Source organism: Dipodomys ordii, unplaced genomic scaffold, assembly GCF_000151885.1.
Source record: "Dipodomys ordii isolate 6190 unplaced genomic scaffold, Dord_2.0 Scaffold38, whole genome shotgun sequence".
In the NCBI taxonomy this organism is placed as follows: Eukaryota; Metazoa; Chordata; class Mammalia; order Rodentia; family Heteromyidae; genus Dipodomys; species Dipodomys ordii.
The window spans coordinates 4557927-4563381 of record NW_012267254.1 but is presented as its reverse complement, the minus strand read 5'-3'; the positions used below and the strand labels follow the sequence as shown (position 1 = coordinate 4563381).

The window sequence follows — 5455 nt, the reverse complement described above, 5'->3', positions numbered from 1 at the left end:
TGATATTAATATTCCTCCAGCACTGTTCTTTCAGCTAAGGATTGTTTTTCCTCTTTGGGGTCTTTTATTGTTCCATATGAATTTTAGGGTTGCTTCTTTTTAATTGAAGAATGAAGTTGGAATATTGATAGGTATCACATTAAATTTGTAGATAGCTTTTGGCAGTATTGCCATTTTCACAACGTTAATCCTCCCAATCCAGGAGCACAGGAGGTTTTTCCATGTCCTAAGTTCTGCTTTAATTTCTTTTTTTAGGTTTTTAAAGTTTGCATCATAGAGGTCCTTTACTTCTTTAGTTAACTCCTAGGAAGTTTATTTTTGTGAGGCTATTACAAAAGGAATTGCTTTCCTGATAAAATCATATTTGTAAAAGAAACTTCATAACCCATCATTCTTAATTCTGTCTGAGTCCGCTTACCTCTGGCTTCTGATCTGGAGAGTCCCTAACGTTTTGTTCCACAAAAAGATGATTCCTTATTTCAGAAAGAAATCTGCCATTTTCTATTGCCAGAGAATAGAAAAAAGCAAAAATTCATTGAGGGACATGGGATTGAAGTCAGTGGTGAAGTAAAAGAAAAGTAAATGAAGGAAAAGCAGTTTAGCTTCCCTACTGTAGAGTGACGAGAACCATCCACAAAACCCCGAGGGGAAGCTAAAATCTGATACTCCTGAAGGTAAGAGTTTCTATTTTGCCTTCATTACACGACAGGATATAACAATGCCCATTGGAGAAAGGGGACTGAATAAGAAAAGTTTTGAGTGAATTTCAATGCTATAATGTGTTTTGAACCTTTACTAAGGCTATTAGAATGTATGTTAGACCAGTGGTTGGAGATGAGGAAATTAACCTGACATGCCTCTACTTCCAAAGAGTTTCAGCCTAACTGCAAAATAGAAATTCAGAAAAACTCTGAGAATTTTAGTAAACAGCCAAATATCCTAAGGTATAATAAGAATGACATGCAAAATGAATGGAAAGAAAGAATCTGACTCTTTTTTCTCCCTGAAACATCAAGTAAAGCTACCTGAAAAAGAAGTTGGGATTTACAGTTTTGACTTTAAAGATTGATTGGACTTAGGGAACGGTGATATTTATATGCTGTATTAGGAGTTTGAAATTTATTTCACTCACAAAGGGTGACACAGAAAGGTTTTAAGCTGTGAAGGATGAGAGAGGACTGCTGTGATTGGACCTGCATTTAACCACTATGGTCATGTGAAACAGATTTGATATAATCCAGGGTAGATTCAGGAAGAAAGGATATGAGACCAGCTAATCCCAGCCCCCCCCCAAAAAAAACAGAACGAAAAAATAAGAGAGAATCATATCTTGGATCTTTCACAGTGCTAGGGGAAGTGGAAAAGGCACTAATCCAAGAAGCATTTGGAAGAGGGAATTAGTAGAATTGGTTCATGATTGAATGCAGAGAGTTGAGGAATTGACTGGGGTTTGGGGCTCAAAAACCTGCATGATATAATTCACTTGGATGGGACATGGGAAGAAGAAGAGAAGGTTTAGAAAAGGTGCAATTTTGAAATGTAAAGGTTTAAACTGCCTCAGGTGCAGGTTCCAGCTGGCAGTTGCATACATACATATGGATCTGGAGCTCTAGGGAAAATGGGTTTCACGTGGCTACCCTGTAATCCCAACAACAGCTGTTAAAACCATAGGGTTTGGATGTTCATGGTTGATGGCTACTATGGCTACACAGTTTCTTGGACTAGAGGTCAAAAAATACACTGTTCTTGGAGTCCATGGATTGTATGTGATTGTAGATGTAGATAAATCATACTTTGGTTTTGTTATCGTTGTTGGTGTGGGTTTTCTCTGTTTCTTTTGTTTTACAGACAGGGTCTTAGCTATATAGCCAAGGCTGACCTCAATGCTTCGCTCTATTTTTTGTTTTCTTTTAACGTTGGCCTAATTTGATTATCTCTTCCCACTGGTTGCTAGATTTAGGTTACTTTCTATGCTTACTTTCTTCTCTATAAAATGAAAATATATTAAACGCTTATATATTTTAGACATAGGACAGTAAGGTTTTATGGATCATTTTTTTGTACTAGGATTGTGCTCAGAGCTTTATGCATGCTAAACACATAGATGTTCTATCATTGATTTACAATTGCAGTCCATTAGTCAACATGTTTGGACAGGATAACAATATCCATGAATTTGTTACATTATTATAAATTCTGATGAATAGCCATGGATTAGTGAATTAATTAGGGGATGTACTTATACTTGCATTGCCTATTGGGCATACATTAAAGAATGACAATGTCTGTTACATTGTTTGGTCAAAATTTACATATTCACTAAAAATCACATACAAAAAAAAGCATAGCTGCAATTTGAGACTGGAGATCCCAATAAGAAATTATCAATTGTGTCTTTAATACATTCTCTTCAAATTCTAATTTGAAAACCCATTCCTTTTTTGGCTGATTATCATTGTGTTTAAAATGTATTTATGGGGGCTGGGAAGGTGGCTCAGTGGTAGAGTGCTTGCCTTGCATGCCTGAGGCCTTGGGTTCAATTCATCAGCACCACATAAGCCAAAAGAAAAAGCCTATCTATTATATGATTGAGTCAAGCAGAAAAGGTCAGATAAGGTGATGTTAGGAAAATGAACCCTAAGATATGTATTCAAATATTTTTTTCTTTCATGCATTTGTTTCTAACGCATTTATAAGATTATCTCTTTGTTGCTTTGTATGTCCCTCCCCCACAGTATAACCCCTGCTTTCACTGTATTTGATGTTGGTATAATTTGTGGAGGGGAAGGGGAAAAACAAGTCGTTTAAATAAGGATACAGGTGGACCTGTTGCAACAATGAGAAGTACAAGTTGTCATGTCAAAAACGAGCTTTACAACTTTGGTGGGTGGGGGGAGGATTGGATGGGAGGGGTGGGGGGGAGGCTGGGAAAGGATGGGAAGGAGAAACAAAGGAGGAGGCTAAAATGCTTGATAAGAAATGTACTCATTATCTTGCCCATATAATTGTAACCCCTCTGTACAGTATTTTCACAATAAAAAAAATTTAAAAAAAGCCAGAAGTGGTGCTGTGGCTCAAGTGGTAGAGCACTAGCCTTGAGCTGAAGAGCTGAGGGACAGCACCCAGGCACAGAGTTCAGGCCCCACGACTGGACCCCCAAAAATATATTTATGGCAAATTCAATAATTATACGTAATAATTCCTGTATAAAAACATAGCAATTGGGGCTGGGAAGGTAGCTCAGTGGTAGAGCGCTTGCCTTGTATGCCTGAGGCCCTGGGTTCGATTCCCCAGCACCACATAAGCAAAAAGAAAAAAAGCCGGAGGTGGCGCTGTGGCTCAAGGGGTAGAGTGCTAGCCTTGAGTTGAAGAGCTGAGGGACAGCACCCAGGCCCAGAGTTCAGGCCCCACGACCGGACCCAAAAACAAAAAACAAAAACAAAAACAACCCAAAAACACAGAAATTGGAGTCTTCTGAGTACTTATAAAAGATTTAGACTGAAATTCAGTTTAAAGTGCACCAAGTAAATTCATGATGTAAGCACATGTACAGGGTAGCAAGGTTATTGTATCTCAGTTACCATCCATTCTTTCTTCTGTAATGTATTATGAAATTATGTATGTTTTAACTTTCTTGATATGTTGGCGTTAGTTTAACTTCTATCCAATACTATCATACATACAGGTTCAATGGTCAGATTAGCAAATTTATTTGCACAAAATTACATATTTTCTTCTTCAATATTTCTCATCAGGAAGTGCATATTATTTTGTTCATATAATTTCCCTCTGTTCCTCTAAACTGCCAGAGCAATTGAATTCTTCCTAACAAGGTTTCATTTGTAGGCAAAGGAAACACTGAATAAAACGTGAGCAAGTCTTTATTAGACCTATTATATTCTTGAGGTACACAGCAGAAGATCAGAGGTTATATCTCAATAATTTTAGTAAGGCAGCTTTCACTTCTTGATTTCTCAAACTATATATGAGAGGATTTAGCATGGGAATCATCATTGTGTAAAACACTGAAAGCATTTGATTTCCAGCCTTGGAGCCATGTTGAGAGGGCTGTAAATAAGTGTATATAGTTGTCCCATAGTATAGGCAACAGCAGTCAAGTGGGAGGCACAGGTGGAGAAGCCTTTCTGTTTTCCAGAAGATGAGGGCATAACCAGGATAGTCACAAGTATCGATATGTAAGAGACAAAAATCACCACAATAGAAGTAACCAGGGCAAATCCCCCACATCCAACAACCAAGATATGGGTGAGCCAGGGGTTTGAACAAGCCAGTGCTTACAGTGGGGGAATATCACAGAAGAAGTGTGGGATGCCATGTGGTTGGCAGAATGATAGTTGTGTGATGGAAGTTGTTACAGCAACAATATTAACTAACCCACCAAGGTAGCATCCTACTACCATGCGGAGACAATGTTTTTTTGACATGATGGTAGAGCAGTGGATGACAGATGGCTGTATAGCGGTCATAGGCCATGGAAGCCAAAATATTGCATTCAGCAGAGGCAAAGATTATAAACAAACTCATTTGAGTCACACATGCAAAGAAAGGAATAACTTGCAGTTTAGATAACAACTTTCCAAAGTCTTAGGTTTTGTAATGGAAGAGAAAAAGAAATCAAGGAAGAACAGATTAGAGCGGAAAAAGTACATGGGAGTACGGAGGCCGGGACTTACCCTAATCAGGACTACCAATCTTAGGTTCCCCAATACAGTGACCACATAAACAATAAAGAAGACTCCAAATAGCAGGACTGCAAGCTGAGGATTATCAGTCATACCAAGAAGGATAAATCCAGTATCTATAGATGAATTCTCCATTGGCACAAGCTGAGAATAATTCTTGACTTTTAAAAAACTTTTTGGATATCCTTGAAGTGAAAATAAAATAAGAGAAAATTGGATGATGTAAGACAGCCACATTGGAAGCATATGCCACTATCCAATTTGTCCCATCATGTACAACTCACATTAAATCATTAACAAATACCATTTGAAAATGCACTTTCCAAAGTATATCATAGAAGATATAAGGGCTGAAGAAAAGAGAGAAGGAAAAAATGAGGAAAAAATTAGATAAGAAGGAAAATAAAGACCCAGGAGCTAGAAGTCATTTGCTATTAGTTGAAGAAATTAGTAAATGAGGATTTGTGCTCTTTACCAATGCACAAGTACACATGCTTAGAAATTCATGCTGTAACAATTCATCTTATTCTCTCGTCCTCTAAAAACCATGCCCAATCCTTGCAATGCTTAGTGTTTAGCTGGCATTTAATTCACTAAATGTTGGTCAAATTAATCAAATGGTAAATTGTTTTGAAAATCAATGAATAAATTACTTTAGTGAAAAAACATGCCCAAAGAATTATGTGGATTGAAGCAATAATATATGTCAATTAATTTGACCTTCACAGATGATCTCTCCTCATATCTTCACT

General features: G+C 37.4%; 1 pseudogene; it reads right to left on the bottom strand.

Moving 5' to 3' along the window:
- Positions 1 to 3921: 3921 nt before the first annotated feature.
- LOC105986928 lies at positions 3922 to 4838 on the bottom strand (annotated as a pseudogene).
- Positions 4839 to 5455: the final 617 nt, after the last annotated feature.